The sequence below is a fragment of the Protopterus annectens genome, chromosome 14.part0 (genome assembly GCF_019279795.1).
Source record: "Protopterus annectens isolate FY-2018-M chromosome 14.part0, PAN1.0, whole genome shotgun sequence".
NCBI classification, from domain to species: domain Eukaryota; kingdom Metazoa; phylum Chordata; order Ceratodontiformes; family Protopteridae; genus Protopterus; species Protopterus annectens.
In genome coordinates this window covers 510,478,616-510,496,852 of record NC_056748.1, presented here as the reverse complement: position 1 = coordinate 510,496,852, position 18,237 = coordinate 510,478,616, and positions in this window count along the sequence as shown.

Below are 18,237 nucleotides of genomic sequence, written 5' to 3'. Positions count from 1 at the left end.
AGTCCAATAACTTGCCTTGGTAAAAGTGCCTTTATTTATACAAATCCCAGGCAGGGTTTTCATTTGGCTGAAAGTTTGAATGTTGAAAGACAAAATTCTTAGTTCCACAGTTACACAGTCCTGGGTGAAATGCCAAATAGTGTAATATCCTTTGGCATAGAAAAGCATCACCAAGAAAGATTAGGCGTCAAGCATCACAAATGTATGGACAGCAGAATTCATTTATTTATTTGACATAATTTCACTCAACATGCACTACATTTCCAGAGTAGAAAATATACTTACTTTAAATATTATGTTCACTAAAAAAGGACATTTTTTGCAATCTACTTTATCGTTTAAAGAAGTACTGAACTTTTTTTTTAATTCAGCACAGCTTTAGTACAGCATAGTTGGCTTCTGCATTTTCTTTTTGAATGGACAGTAATATTTTTCAAAGTTTATTACATATTTTTATATTTCTCCCTTCTTCTGTGTTCTTAGACTCAAACAAGATTTTGAGAGTCCTTCAAGAAGCAAAGTTTAGGGGTAAAATAGTAAGGATTTGAAATATCCAGCTCCTCATATAGAAAAGTCAACTGTGCTTGTGATAGTGACTCCCATACCTATTATGCTGATAGATGATGTTCTAAGACCTGAAAATTAAACACCAGTTAAGAATCTTGGTAATTTGACTACTGAGGCTGTGTAACCACTTTATAGTATTATGATGCTTTTCCCCACCATGATGATGTGGATCACTAAAATATACATATCCATTTGGTTCCACTGGAAACATTTTACTGTAAGACCCTGATGTGTGTACTCAAGTTGCTGTTTTCCCTTTGACAGTGACTTCTGCTATAAAGGTTTCTAGTGACTACATGGGTTCCCTTACACCAGCGGGTAGTTCTGTTTACTCCTCCTTGTGCAGTTATGTCCTGCTGTCTAGAAAGAGATCATCATTTTCCCTATTTCCTCAACAGAGTTAGGTACCCAATCTGTTAATCAGATTATCTTACCTTGAGTCAAAGCTCTCTTATCAAAAGGTTTCCCAGCATTTCAAAAGTAATAACTTGACATCCACTTATCATCCTATGGACATGTGTATCTATTTCTGCAAATAAATCACAAAGACTCTCCTCTGCCTTTTTTCAGTATTCTCTAAATGGTTTTATATAAGTCTCATGAGTAAGTTTAAAACATGCAGTTAAATAGTGGTTAACTTTATCATCATCACAACAGTCTGATCAGTTATTTTAATTAATGCATGCAGTGACTTCCCTATAAGTAGAATAGTCCAACTCCAGAATGGGAACCCAATAACCAGCACAAACTGCTAATCAAAGTAGTGTAAAAATTGGTGTACTTAAACTTTAAAATTACAACTTTAGCTTTTCTCCCACCAGAAAGAATGGGACTTCTTCAGAATAACAAACAAAGAACACAGGGTGGTTTATATCGAGTTAACTGAAAAATTGTTAAGCATTCTTAGCCAATAGCCATTCAAGGACAATTAACTTGTTTTCCTACTCTTGCATGTTTAAAGGTACAGTAGAAAAAAACAGAGAAAGCTAAAAAATAAACTGTTTAATAGTAGTATTAACTTATTCCAATACGTCAAAAGGGCTAGTAAAAACAATAAGCCATAGACACTTACTAACTGCAATTTAAAATAAGTAAACTCAAAAACACTGTATAAAAAATTGTCTTGTAGACCACAAACATTCCTTTCTTGAAAATAATATAAACTAGTAAATATTAGAGAAAATCATGAAACATTTCTTGAAAAAAAACAATGATTGCTTGTATATCAAGTGACAGTTGAATAAGTAAATTTTGTATGTGCATTTGTTTTAGTTATAATTTCTGATGCTTTTCTTTAAGCACTGGGGTCAATGAAAGTGAATAATTTAAATGGGAGGGAATGATTACCATCCAGCCTCAGTTGCCACATTAACTCCTTGATCTCATTTTTTTTCTTTCCACGTTCCTCCCCTAAGGTTGTATGGAATTTTTTCTAAAATAGTAAAGGAAAAACTCTTATGTTTCTTGCACTCCAGGGTATGTTTATATAGAGCATTATCAGTATTTCATTTAGAGATATCATAATAATGCTCATATAGCTGATTTTTTACATTGTTGCTCTGTTTTTCCCAGATAGAAAGCTGTACAAGTAGAACATGGAGCTAAATAAATTAACTCTTTACAAGTGCAGTTATTCCCTTGGGGAGAAATCACAGAGTTCAAACTGTTTTTTTAACTGATTGCTCATATAGCTGATTTTTTACATTGTTGCTCTGTTTTTCCCAGATAGAAAGCTTTACAAGTGGAACATGGAGCTAAATAAATTAACCCTTTACAAGTGCAGTTATTCCCTTGGGGATAAATCACAGAGTTCAAACTGTTTTTTTAACTGACTGGAACCGGATTCTAAAATATATTTGCATTGACAAAAAAAAAAAAAAAAACATTTTTTGTATTTCTATTCTGTTGATGGTCCAAAGGTGCATCTTTATTAAATTCAAATTTGTTGTTCACTCTTTTGTAAACAAAAATAGGTTTCTCCCCCAAAATCCCCTGCAGTTTTTCATCAGTTTTCAAAATGCATCAGTGTTTTTTTAATATATTTTTCACAGTACGTGTACCAGCATTGCACTGTACAGTGAATGCCCTAATTTCTGTTACTCAAGTGACAATAAGTTGTAACCTCTGTAACACTGTGTGTTGTAAGACTATTTTTGTCCAAGTTCAAAATAACTTGTTGACTAATATTATTCATATTATTCAAGCCAGTACAAAGTAAAGGGATCTATTTTAACCCATTCTTCAAATATTTTGTCGCTAATGGTCCTTAAGTTGCAGAGATATTCACTTTCTAAAAACATTTTTCCAATTTAGTTTGTTCAATATCAAATAAGTTATCAGAAATCATAGGAGCCATTCTTACAAATTACCCTTTCACAGGCTTTTCCTTTGAGAAAATGGATGAGAGTGTTTGAAGTGTAAATAGCTGTTTGAAGACATTGTTTTTTTTATATAGATCTTGGATAAGAAACCTTTTGTATCTTTAATAATAGTGATGTTCAGATAGTTTTGCTACTTGTCTGTTTGGTAAGTAAAGTTCAAAAATGTAGTTGCTCCATTGATGTATTCAGTAAATTCTAGGACAGCATCTGACCCCCCCCCCCCCAATCCATAAGATGAAAATGTCATCCAAAAACCTTAATTACAACTTCAGGTATTTGCAAAGTGGAGAAGGAAACAGATATTTACTTTCCCATGCAAACATCAGTAAGTTTGCGAACAATAGGGTGGAAGCCACTCTTACCGCTACACCGTGGGTGTGTTTAAAAAATCTCGCACTCAAACCAAATAAAATTGTTGGTTAGAACTATCTCCATAAGTTCAAGCAGCAAACTAATGTCACCAGATGTCAAAAAGTCAAAACTTGTAAGAGCTTCATGGAATAATTCTAAAACAGAATTTTGGGGGATACAAGAAAACAAATCTGTTACATTGATAGTTAAAAATGTAATCTCACTTCCCCATAATTCTGACTTAAGTCTTCCTAAAAAATCCCAAGAGTCCCTAGTCATGTCGGTAAGTACCTCTTGGATGGGTTTCAACATTCTGTCTATCATTAATGCTAAAGGATATGCATTTGAATCAACAGCTGAAAAAACAGGCCTAATGGTCAGATTATTACATTTATGTGCATCTTTGGCATTCCAATGATAGATGGCATCAATGGATTAGGGATTTTTAAGAATCTGTGTTTGTCAATATCCAAATATTTCCAAAGTAAAAATTCCTCCAAGTACTGGTCAGTTTTGTTTTAAGCTACGTTAACTTCATTAATAGAAGCTGTGGTATATGACCCATTTTCATAAAGAATCTAACATTTCTGTACTGTAATTAAAACTATCAAATAACACAATCCCACCGCCCTTATCAGGCTTCATAATTCTCACAGAATGATCCCTTTTTAATTCTTGTAATAGGGAAAAGTCTTGCTGAGTTAAATTGTGACTGTGTGTTCGCATATGATCTCTTGCAAAATATTTGTAAAATACATGTTCACAAGTGTTGGCAAATACTTGTATGGTAGAGATCATGACTAGCATCATTAAACATTTCTTTTTTAGCATCTTGTTTATAGTGTGCTCAGCTACAGTGTTTTCAAACTGCACACCAAAATTCAACTTCCTAACATATACTTCAAATTCTACAAGAGTATCAACTAAATTGTACTTGGCCATTGGTATGAAAGTAAACCATTTTTCAAAGAGGGAAAAGCAATCATTGGTTATTTCTAAACCACTGTAGATGTAAATGGTGAAGTTAAGAATAGCTGCAACACTAATTGCTGAACATAAAGTGGGATAATTTCAGTTAAAATGCTCTGTGTCTCCATGAACTCCTACTACTTTTTCCTCCTCCTCTCATGTGCATGCCCCTCATATATCTGCCTCTGGATGACTGATCCTGAGGTCCACAAGTTCTGTACTGTGGTGGGTTTCCTTGACTTGCTAACCTCTCAGACCTGCAGATGGCTAGAAATGCTAAATAGTCCACATGTACTTGTTCATTGTCATTGGGTAAATCATATGGAGGTATCCTATCCACAGAAGGTACTTGGTTATTAGTAGGATCTCTGAAGCAATATTATTGTCCTATAGAGGGCTAGAAACAAGGTGAATATTCTGTTTAACCTGTAAAGGAAATGCATCCCATAATCAAATCACTGTTTGTTACTAGCCAGTCTTTTGTCTTTTTCTATTTTTTACTTTTTCCACATGGAAATAAACATTACTAAATACATCATCATACATTGCTTTATGTGTAGAAAAAATAATTATTTTTAAAATAACACCATGTAGCTGCTGAACTTTGGTTTGTAAACTCTCTATCAAACATTTATTGTTTCTAATAATCAAAGTCAAAATTTCCAGTCCTCGTCTATTCAATAGCTCTATTAGGTCATTGTGAAATTTAGACCCGGGTATAACACCATTCGGAAACTTAAAATACCTTAAGCTTTTTGGGACCCTATATAAACTGATTCATTGACTCAAATAAGCATTACCAGGTTGTAAATTCATACATTGTACATGTTTGTTTTCAAAATATGAAATTAGTTCTTAAAAAGTGGTAAATTCTTGAGCCACAGGAATAAGCTCTTGCTCAAGAGCCAAAGAAAAGTATTTGTTTAAAATGTTGGTTAACAGCTCATAGCTGCAATCTTCTACACTAACATTTCTAACTGCATAACAAGTGTACACCATCAATTTCCTCTCTGAGTAACTCCCAAAGTAACAATTTCAAAACTGCAGCTTTCCTTTCCACAGAAGACAATTGATAAGAAAATGTCTAAAACAACAAGGCTGTTGCATATGAAATGTTCATGTTGTACTAGTTCACGTCACTCTGATTGGCCTTATGATGTAGTGTCAGTTCTTACATCACAAATCTCAGCAATATGTCAATCTTCTTATTCATGTTACATTTCAGATGTAGCACAACTCACGATGATATATTTTGACAAATATAAATGAATAGTAACACAAAACTAGTCTTATCTGTGTAATCAAATATATCATCTCTGGTACTTTTATTTTGTAATTTTCTAAGATATACTATCTGGCTGACCACAACATGCATGCATTGTATGTATATAATACTAAAGCCTATTGCTGTCCTGAATGTGGTTTACTAGAATATTGCTAGAAAGCCAAGAAAACACATATAAGCACTTTCTAATTTACTGATTAAATCATAGTAAGTTAAACAGACCCATCTTTATAACAAAAACATCCAGTCTGAACAGATGATTAACATCCTGTACTGATATAAAAAGAAAAAAAATACCACATGATCAGCACTCCATAAGCAGGTCAACATTTCTTCACCTAAAACTCAGTGTTTATTCTGTTTTTACTTCTTTTTATGTTTTACCTTGTATAATTGCATGGCTTATTTGGGCTGCAGTAATGTCTGCACTAGGCATTGTTTCTTGCATGGAATATGAGAGACTTAATGAGTCAAATTTTCTGATAAATTAGTCAATTTACTACCTAATGTTCCCTCTAGATTCTTATTGTTCAGAGGTTATTTCTGAAAAAAAAAATGACACTGAGTATTGAATGCATAAACCACAGTTGTTAAAAAAATAAAATAAATATATTATCTCATTTAATACTCTGGAGTGGTTTTCAATAAATATATTTTTTCTGGAATTGAAGTAATTCTACACTCAGTTTACATCTGTTTTATCACTTTCATATGTATAACTGCACCAATTAATTCTGAATTATATAAATGCATTTTATAATAACTATGTCTTACTCATTCTTTATATACTGGGCACCAATACCCTTTGGATCTAATTCTCTAGACTGTGACTCCAGTCCGATACTTATGTTTCATTTTAATAAACTACTTATTAACCTGACAAGTATATTAATATTTTTAAATCCTGATCCATTCAGCATTCCCTAAATCATTCATGAAGTCAAGTTCACAAATGCTGCATCATAAATAAAACACCCAACTTTCATTTGCTTTTCCTTCTTGTGTCATGCTGCAGCTACTGTGAAGCCAATATTTCACTTATGGTATATATTTTGTAACTAGACTTGTAGAAAAGTCTTAACACTTACATGCTCGCAAATGTGATATAATGTTTCTGAATCATAAAACGTCTGCAAGTCTTATCTTGCAGATTAAAGCTCCATCTGTTTTAAATGTTATATCACTCAGCCTGATGGTTGTTGAGATATGGGCTGTCAAGAAAGGAGCTTGTAAGACAGTATGTAAATTAACTTGCATTGGGAATTCTTTGCCGTGAGCTACAGTTGAAACAATACATCAGGGTTGTCTGACAGCCTTCTGCCTGCATGACTCTGTACCAAAGGAGTCTCTGTCTTGAAAACTATATGAAAAAAATATTGGGCAGCTTCAGTGTTGAGGCCATTATACTGAAAAATATTTTCTAAATTCCTTCCTTTTGGAAAATTTTCTGTTACATGTAATACACTGTTTCATGTTCATCTTTATTCTTTTTGAGCAGTACTTAGTGATGGAAAATGCTGAATATATCAGAAATGTGCATTATATTTCTACATGAAATAACTATGCATAATTAATCAGGGTACAGTGCATTGATGCCATTCATCCCCAACACAGGCACAGGCACAGGCACAGGCACACACACACACACACACACACACACACACACACACACACACACACACACACACACACACACTTCAGTGATTCAAGGTGGTTAGGAAGCAATTTTTCAGGGCAATATTTGACAATATCTTTATGCTTAGCATGACCCATTAATTAATCTGTTCAATCAGATTAAGGACCTACTGCGTTGGAAGTGGGTTATAAAATGATTCACAAAATAATCCATTTAAATGTAGAAAGCAACATGAATTTAAAATGTCACAATACTGTATGAGCAATGATTCTGTTTTGTAATTAACATTTTTAGAAATTCATTATTAAGGGTAGCTAATTTACTGTTTTATTGACATGTTTGGGGAGGCATATTTTTAACTTTAAACTCATACAAATTCCCATGAACTTGAAATGTATGTCCCTTGAAAACAGCAGTGTTTATCCTTGCAATCTATGAGAGTGGTCAGTATTTACAGACCAAATATCTAAGGTGCCTGATGTGTCTTTTTGTACTTGAGATGCATATTATTTGACCACAATAGAGTGCTTAGCATTCCACCAGGCTTGCATCTCATCTTATGAGTGAACCACAAAGGATTTAGACTACTATGCTCCAAACACAGACTACTGACACCTTAGAGTTTGCAGGAAGTTTGTAATGTGATTCACACTGAGATTTGTATTGCTACCTATCACAATCAGTACACTGTGTAATAGCAGAGCCTACCACTCTGCATAGGACTGTGCCATAGTCAGCAGCACAGCAGTGCAGTCTTTCTGTGCATGGTGGAAGGGCTGCATACGTACTATAGCAGAGTATAGCTACACAATGGTGTACTGAGCACCACTGTTGACAATGCAGCATGTACTAGGTATGGGTATGTGTATTCAGCTGCTGGTGGTGGCATGGTGTAACGGGCACGAAATAACTGTCACCAGAGCTACATGCCAACAACCGCACATATTAGGCATTTATTTATTCATTTGTTTATCCCTTTAACTGTTTTTAAGCAGGTAAATGAAGTAGCTCTAAGACCATTTTCAGCCATGACCTAGGCAAAGAATCATTAACAACTTTTCAAATCAACGTTTAAAATAGATTACATTATTAGATATTGAACTATAAATGTTGGTTGCAATGTAAGCTGAATGCAAACACTGGTTTGAAAACTAATACATCTATGTTTTTATGTGAATGTATTTACACAAATCACAACATTTTGTACAAAGATACTAGCACTAAAATAGTTTGATAATCATAACAGCTATGGTTGTCCTTTTGTCCTTTAACATGAATATTATTGACATAAATTATGCATTATATTTAGGGATACTAGAACCATTTACGTACACAATTACACTGACTATCATTTTTCCTACTTATGACCATCATAAATTCTTTATGCCATAATTGGCAAATATACTGTATGTTATTTATATAAAACTTTCTTTAATTATTCTAAGGAGGGAATCTTTGTTATATGTGTGCTACTGTTTTTACTGTATTTTTTTAGTTCCTGTTAAGTGAAAAGCTATGTTTATAACTACCAATTTATTTTACTTTGTCCTTTCTGCTGGAAATGTTTTTGTATATGGAGTATTTCTCCCTGGTTCTCCACTGAAAATGGGTTCTTTGTTACACAGTTGGACTTTCCTGCTAAACAAATATCAAACAAAAAATAAATATATTAGGGCTGCATATTACTAAAAATGCCATTTTTGTTTTGTAGGATAGTTTAGACACCAATCCCTTAGGGCTGACCTTATTCTCTATAGCAATTGCACTTATGTTTTGCTAGTGAGGTCTGGCTTCAGGAGCATTGGAAAGAATGTTAATAGGCTAGCTTTTTGCATTTTTATCTAGGAGAATTTTGGAGGGGGCTCTTTTTGTTATTGCCTAGGTATTTGTGTTTCTTTGTTGTAGTAAGGTGTCTTGACTTTTTACATTGCATTGTCAGCTTCTGAAGAGGAATGTGTTTTAAAAGGTGAGTAGTAGCTTTCAATTAATAGCTTGAAGACTGGAATATTTAGTAAAGAAAATGTGTAGTTGAATTAATTAGTATTCATCTGGCTTTCTGTATGGTGTCATCATTGCATTCTACATTATATGTTAAATGAATGAATGAAGCTGAGTATTGTGTTCTCAGTTATTTGAAGGAGAATGATATTTTGAAGGGAATTTAAATTATTGGTAGACCACACGAGGCATGGAATGAGGATAATGTTAGCTACCGAAGTCTGAGATTCAGTAGTAAGCAAATGAGCAGTTCTATATGAAATGGTTAGCTGCTTTAACACTTTCACTACCTGTTCTACATGCCTGCCAAAGGATAACTAGTTATCAAGCATAGCCACCAGATACTGTTGCAGTAATGCTCAGGTTATTGGTATTCCTTCAAGATCCTTAAAGTTTAGAGACAGAGTTTGTGCGAGTCTCTTATGAGTTCCTAATATAACCATCAGCAGACTTCTGAGTAGTGATAGTTAGATTATTAGAAGTTAGCAATGTCTATATCTGGGAAAATACCATTGTAACAATTTTATTTATCATACGATGATTGTCCTCTATTAAACTAAGTAGCATCTGTATAGAGTGCACAGCTGTTTGGGATATTGTAAGCTACTGACAGAGAGAATATTAGGGGTCCGTTTGCTGTAAACCATTTTTGAGATATCATTCTAAATGTATACTAGAAAAGTCTTGTTGAGGTAGTTTTGGAACCACTGAACTACTTTCTGAACAAATCTAATTTTGCCCAGCTGTAGGTCCACATTTTCAAAAGCGTGTTTAAGATATAGGAAAAGGGCACCTCTGACTAGTCATTTTTCCATACTGACATTGATTTGGGTAATTAACATTTACAGTGCTATTAATGTAATGTAGCTGGGAATGAATTCATGCTCTTTGTCTGGTAATATGACATACTTTGAATATAGCCTAGAATTTGGCTTTAGATTAGATTTAGCAGACTTTTGGGTATAGGACAGGAATTGGCAAAATTGCCTGTAGCCACTGACTGACATGGAAGTAGCAACTGTGGGAGAGGCAATAAAAATGTGTATTTAAAACTGGTGGAATGGATTTGGTAGTGAGCGTGATGCTGAATGCATGCTTCAGTAGGTGGCCTGGAACAAGACTATCTATGCTTAGCAATTTTTGGGTGTAATTTGAAGAAATCTTGGTAGCAATGGTAAACTGTTTATCTAATGATTCCTAAATGTATTTTTGAAAAGGTTTTAAGTTGGAGGAGGAATAGGAAATATGTTCTTGGAGGGGGCATTTGTGGCGGAATTCTACTCAAGAATTTTGTTGGAGAGAAAGAAAGTATATATTGTCTTATAATACTGTTTATGATTTCTTGTTACATTGGAGGCAACTGTTTTAAATATTTTGTTAGTATGTATGTATGTATGTATGTATGTATCTAATTATCTTGAATAACCTTTCTGGTTCCTTGAAGGCCAGTTTGCACAGGGCATATATGGGTCACTTAAGCTTTATTGTTTATTTTGGTGCCCTTTCTTAGCCTTTTGTAGGACATTGTTTACTTTGGACATTAACATCCCTTTTCCAGGTCTTGACATACTTTGCTACTGTTTATTTACTTTGCCTTTGATGACCATGTTAGTCCCACATGGTGAAATTTATACTACTAGGAGAAATGTGGCCATGTCATCTGGGAACTTTCCTTACTTGTTGTTGTAGCAAGTGGGTCCCATTTTGCATGAGCACTTCATGTTTCTGTTCCAAACATGGATGCGGCCTGGAGAAATGGGAGGGAAATGGAGAGTGAAGGTGATAATTGAGTGGTAAGAGAAACTGAAGAGAAAGCCAGTATCATGACCAGAGAAGGTATGCAGGATTCTGAGGAGCTGTTTCAAAGAAATCTGTTTGATGGAGATGAGTTGGCAAATGATGGATGTACAATTACAACCCTCCAGTCAGGAGAGTTGCAAAATTATTTACTTAAAGAAATGCAGATGCACTGTGAGCCATAAAATGAAGGAGATGTTTCCTGGGGGGATATTATGGACAAAATACAAAAGGAGGATGCAGAGATAATCCTGAAGAATAGCTGTGAAATGGAAAAGAAAACACATGCAAGAAAAGTAAAAGACAGCAAAACAGCAGTAGCAGAAAAGAAAAAAGCAGAAGAAAATGAAAACCAAAAGTAAGTGGCAAGAATTCAAAGCAAAGAAGACAAAGACATGGGCAGGTATGAATTGTGGACAATGTAATAGTTTTGTTTGTTTTTGGTTATAAAAGAACATAAGGTAAAAGTATTCTTATTAACAGAGACATTTTGTGACATTGTATTTGTGACCATTTTTTTTTCAATAGAAATTTTTCTTGGAGAATATGAAAAAAAGGAAGACTGCAACCCATGGAATTTTTATGTGATAAAAGTATTTAACAGGGAAGCAAAAAAGAAAATTCATTTACAATTTCAAACAAAGGTAGAAAGACAGACGTTGAAAGGACATTTGAAAATGTTATGTAAAGAAGAACTGGATATTACAAAAGTTTATGATAAAAGAGATTTATGGACTGGTGGATGAACGTGCAATATTGTTTTAAAAATAAAAGGAGAAAAAATATACATACACTAAACATGACGAATGTAGAGGGGAATAGGTGATGTAAAATACTGGGGACTACCCAAAACTGTTTTTTATTTGTTTTGTTTTTGTTTTTTTGTGGAAAAGGACATTTTTGTCAAGTAACTATTATAAAAAAAATGTTATATTTGTGGGGAAATGGGACATGAAGCAAAGAAATATGAAGTGAAATGATATAAATGTAACAAAATTGGATATTTATGGGTGGATTGTAAAAATGAAAATAAGACTAAGGAAGAATAAAGGAAAAAATAAAGAGAAAAAATTTTAGAGATAGTAAAAAAAAAAAAAAAAGAAGAAAAAATAGATGAGAAAAAAATAATAAAGAGGTCATAGAAGTTGGCTCTGAAATATGTGGAGAAGACAAATTGGAAGATAGCAATAGAGAAAAAAGAATTTTGGTAAAATGGTAAAAGACAGAAAAATAAAATTTAAAGGGATAAGTAAAAAAAAAGAAAGGAAATGGATGAAAAAAGAATATATAAAGCTAATGGTTGGGGGGTTGGTATAATAGTTAAGGTGTTAGACAAAGTCACAAGGTAGTGTTTGATTTTCACCTTTGAGAGAGAAATTAGCTAGGCTTATAATGGCCCACTAGGGCAGCTAGCCTAGTAACTAGCCACAAACTTCTGAAACCATGAATCTAAGGAAAAGGGAAATGACAATTTTAGAGTGCTTTCTGTAAATGTGAATAGTATTAAGAATATAGCAAGAAGAATAGGGATTTGGGAGTTGTGTAATACATGTGATGTAGATGTAATTATATTAGAAGATACAAGATTTTTAACAAATCAAGAAATATTACAAAAAAACTATGGAGAGGAAGCAATCTGGAATTTGGGAAAACCATATTTTATAGAAATACAGTAAATATATTAGCTGTAAATTTAGCAAAAATGGGAAGATTAATCACTGTGGATTTAAAATGAAAACAACAAGTAACATTATATGCTTATACTAATTGTAAAGAAAGTTTATTTCATCCGATTTCAGACTATGTAAATTGTAATTTAAGATTCAAGCATAAAAAGAAAGGAATGGTATAAGAAAAATGATAGAAGTTATAAGATGTAGTAAGTAAAACTTTGGGACAAAAATTCATGGACTTACAAAAACAGGTATGTACAGAGGTGAAACAGATTATTTTATAGTATCAGAAGGTTTAGTTATAGGAGAAGAGGATGCAGATGAAACAGGATTTTCTGATCTTGCAATATGGATAGAAATAAAGGAAAACAAGGAATATAAAAAATAAGGAAACAAATAAAAAGGATCAATAAAGGTATTGAATGAAGAAGAAACAAGATTAGTAATACAGTTAAGGAAAGATCATATTACTATGAGAGTATATTATAAAAAACAAGTCTGAATGGTGGAAGGTATTTAAGGAAAATATAAAAAAATTACAGTGGCAATATCATGCGAGAAAAGCAGAGAAAGAAAAATATGAAAAAACATATAATAATGCATTGGAAGATTTAGAACATAGTGATAGAAAGTACCTTGACAAAGAAAAAAAATTATATAAATGAAATGAAAGAAAAATTTAAGGAAAAAGAGAAGTATTGTGTTACTTAAGCTGATTAGTAAAGGAAGATGGTAGTGTAATGAAAGAAATAAAAACGTAAAAGGAGAAATAAAAAGAACTCAAGAAAAGATTACGAATAGTGTAGTACAATATGTACAAGAAATGTTTAAAGAAAAAAGAAGATACTGAAAAAATGGAAAGTAAAAAAGTTAACAGAAAGAGAGAATATGAACTTGGAAAAGGAGATTTCTTTATATGAGCTACATAAAGTATTAGGATAAATAAATATAGATTTTGGCTGCAGGACGAGATGGAATAGGGTATGAAATGTATAAAAATTTAAGGGACTGGCAAAAAAAAAATAAAGAATTTTAATAAATGGTTAAATGGTTAAATGAAGGTTTTATGTATAAAGAATTATGTAGTGGAATACTTAAATTCATATTGAAGAAGGAAGACAGAAGACAAAAAAAACTGGAGAATGACAGTACTGAATTAAAATGATTATAAGATCTTTATGAAAATAATGTAAATGAGATTTGAAACTAAAATAGAAAATATTATCGAAGATAGTATATTTAGTATAAAAGGGAAGGGCTGTCAAGAATTATTAATGAGAGAGAAATTGGGGATGATATTATGAACAGAAAAGAAGTAGTGAAAAAAATGATAGGAGACCTTAATAAAGCATCTGATACAGTTGTTATTTGATACAATTGGACATGAAATCTTATGTGGAATAATGAAAAATATAAGTGAGGAAGTTATGAAATTATGTATGTTTGTGTCTTTCGGCTTTTCCCGGTTAGGGGTCGCCACAGCGGAACTCCGGTCCGCTAATGATTGGTAGTGGATTTTTACGTACCAGGTTACCAGCCCTGATGCACAACCTTCAACAAAGGCATGCCCCATTCACGTATGCGTCTGCACAGAATACTCTCTAGCTGAGAATCGAACGGGACAACGCTCCCGCAGTACCACCACCGCAGTGAAATTATGTACGTTAGTGCACATTAATAATAAAGTAAAAATACTTGTAAATGTCTGGTTAAGCCAAGAGGTGCATATATGAAGCTTTAAAATAAGAAGCAATTGTAATCAAAAAGCGAAATGTCAAGATTTTTTTTTGTATGGATTGGTAATAGATAAATTACCAATAAAAGGAGTTATGCCATATAAAAAGAAAAGTAATGTAACAGAATACATTTATCTGGTCAAGAAGAAGAAACTGCTGAACATGTGCTTTTGAAATGTAAAAGAGTAAAAATGTAATGGGGAAAACTATGCAAAGAAGATTTTTTTTCAAAGATATATAAAAAGTGGATAAAATAAACATGGATATAATTAAATATGACAATAATAGAGATAAAGAATATGTTAAAAGAATACATAGAAAGTTATTTTATGTCACATAGGTTATATGGAATGAAAGAATAAAATAATGTTTAATGGTAAATGGATTTTAGTAACAATATTAAGTAAAATCAGATGGTGGTTACGGAAAAAGGAATTAGGGTCTAATAGGGATGATTTAGTTTGTAAGGAAAATTATGAATATTTGTAAATATATATGTGTATCTGTATATTTGTAAATATGTATAAATATGTAAAGATGTTGTAAATATGGGGTCCTTTTTAGTATAAATAAAGGACTCCCTACTCTTTTTGATAGATGTCATGGGATCTTTTACATACACAAGAGCTACCACCAACTCAAGCAGACAGGACCTCAGTTTAACATCTTACCCATAGGATTAAACACTAAGGAGTGTGGAGCCCCCCTTATGCTTAGCTGCAGTGTCAACAACTGATCTACCTGGTGTAGTAATTAAACCCACAGCCTTGTGTACCATAGGTGAGTGAACTACCTATTTTCCCACTGAAAACGAAAGTGTTTTAGTATTTAGTTTGCTTGTTAATGATGTTGTGTTTATAAAAGGATACTTGACAGTTTGTAGAGGGCATAGCTAATCTTCTATGGGCATCAGTATATTGTAGAAGGCTGAAAATGCTGCTGTTTGAGCTTGACAGCTGCATACCTGCATGCAGTTTACGAACTGTAGCTCTACTTCGTATATGGGTTTCACATTATTAATAATGGCAGTTCTGAAGAAGCCCTACTTGGGGATGAAAGTGCTTAATGGTCTGTAACAAACCTGTGAAGTTTTATCTGGACTTCTGCTGTTTCTTCCACATTTCTGGTGTGATTATTATTTGGATTCTTGTTCATTTGATTTTTGTAATAAGGAGTCATTCAGCTAACTAGGGTAGATTTGGTTAAGGATATACTTTTAATGCTGTAGATGAATAGCCTTTACACTCATGCCCATTTGCTAGTTTGGATTGCTATATTCCTATACACTAAAGGAAGTCCTTATATTTTTCCTGTTGACCCATGCACATTAATGGGGAGGGTGGGACTTGAATTATTGTTTGTGGCATGGGGAGAATAGAATGGACAAGGATTTATTTGTATGCCTCTGCTTGTACTATCACTAGGACTATGCAAATAAGAATACCTGTCGGTACATTTTGAGGTCAAAATTAGGCTCCATTTTGATAGTCCTCATATATACTGTTGCTAAGTTGCCTCTGATCCATGTAACAAATTGACGTGTGCATGTTATTTCAGTACTGTGTCTAAACTTTAAGCAGGCATTTTCCATGTTAACAAATGCACAGGAGTCATGTGTTAAGCCCAAGAATTTTGCTTCCTATTCGGTATACTTATTTATCCCCTATTAATGAGAAAGGTCATAAAGACTGTACATAACACATTACGAATGGTGCAAGTTTATTAGCATTTTTATCACAGTTATCATGAGACTTCATCAGGAAAAACTACCACACAGAACGTACTGGTTAGTAAATAAAGGTTAAATCATATAATTTAGTCATACAGACCTCCACCCATATATGACTTCCAGTTGCTAGCTTGTCCCCAATTAATCCATCCTCACAGTGATTGTGATGGCTATCCTATGAGTCATTGCCAACTCATTGGTTATAGGCTTTTACTGTGAGGATATTATGCTGTGTTGAATTTTGTGCAAAAAATCAATGTATTTCTGTTTTTTTTTTCATTTTCTTCACTATGGCACAACCATGGAATTGGTACATATAACTTCAGGGTTGTGGGGGGCTTGCTCCCCATCCCCACATCAGTGGTTGCAAGGGGCTTGCCTTGCTCAAAAAAAAAAATAATAATTTTTAGTGTTTTTTAAACTTACCATTTTCAAAATTACATTTTTGGTAAACGGTGAGTAAAAAAATGTATCTTTAACAGCTCATAGGCAAAGTGGTTGTGATATCCTGGTGAGGATTCTCTCTATCGAGAATGTTAGTAAATTCAGTGGATAGTAACAACACCTTTACAGGAATTACAGAACTAGGACTATTATAATTCTGGCTATTTGACTAATTGGATGAATTGTTTGCCCTCAGGCATTTCTCTTGAAATCTAGAAACCTTCAATGGAGAGAATATATTGTCTCAAATATCATGTGAATGGGTGTCTCTGTTGCAGATAGTTAATTAGGTCCATGACTCTAACAGGAAGCCATCGAGGTTCTGTTATCTACTCAAAACATTTCCACAATTTGTTCATAGGTTGGTACTAGGCTATTGGCCCCTAGGGCCTATACAAGCCTAGCCAAAAAGGTACCCTGGCTTTCGCCACCCAAGAAAATTATTTTCCTGTGCCCCTGTCAAGCAGAACCACAGAAGTGATCCCCAGGGTGAATTTCCTATTACCCATCCAATCATCAAGATTTTTTCTTGAAGAGTGCTAATGAGGAGCTCTGTTTGACATAGATAGGTAGTCTGTTCCAGAGTATGGGAAGTCTCTGGGACAGGAATCTATCCCTCCAGCATGTTCTGTTTATTGTGGTGACAAGGTTTAGGTCCCTAGAGCGTGTAGCTCGGAGGGATTGGGATTTCAAGTGGAGCATGTCCAACAGCTCTGGGTTTGACATAGCTTTGTATGTTAGGCAGAGATTGCCTCTGATTAGGCAATATGTGACGGAGTAAAACTGGAGTTTTTTAGACGGTCTGCGTAATGCATCTGTTTGAGGCCAGTAATCCTCTCTGTGAGGTATTTTTGCGGCCTTTCCAGTTGTTGTAGTGGTCTTGTGAGGTACATACCAAAAGGGGCGTTGTACTCTATAATGGGTCTAATGAGTCATGAGTAGAGGGGAACAATGACCTCTTTTTTCTGGATGAGAAACCTTTTGTGATGAAGTGTGCCACGTAGAAGGATTTCCTGACCACTGTGGCGATGTGATTATCAAAGCAGAGACTACTGTCCACCTGTGTCCCAAGGTCTCATCACACTTTCGGTGTTAAGTAGACTACCGCCTATGTGGTAGTTCATGGATACAGATTTTTTACCAAAGGGGATGACAATGCACTTTTTGGCATTGAACTTGAGACCATGGCCTTGACACCAGGCATCTGCCTCAGTGAGGCCCTTTTGTAGATGTGTCCACATTGTTAGGAGTTTCAGTTATGGCTCCTAGTTTGCAGTCATCTGCGAATTTAGTTAGCCAAAGACCTTCTGTGTTAGCCTGTACTTCAGAGAAGTAGATACCAAACAGGAGAGGACCCAGGACTGAACCCTGTGGTACTCCACTTGTCACTGGTCTGAAATCTGATTTGGAGTCTGCTACTTTCACAGTGTGGGTTCTGTCAGTAAGCCAGTTGGCAACCCATCTTGTGACATAGGGATTTATACCTAGTTTAGTGAGTTTATCTATAATTCCAGAGTGGGGGATGGTGTCAAACACCTTGGCGAGATCTAGATAGGCTGTGTGAACCACCTTACCCTCATCAATGGCTTTGGTGACTACTTCAAAGAAGTATATCAGGTTTAGGAGACATGATCTGTCTTTTACAAACCCAAACTGTGTGGGGTCCAGAGT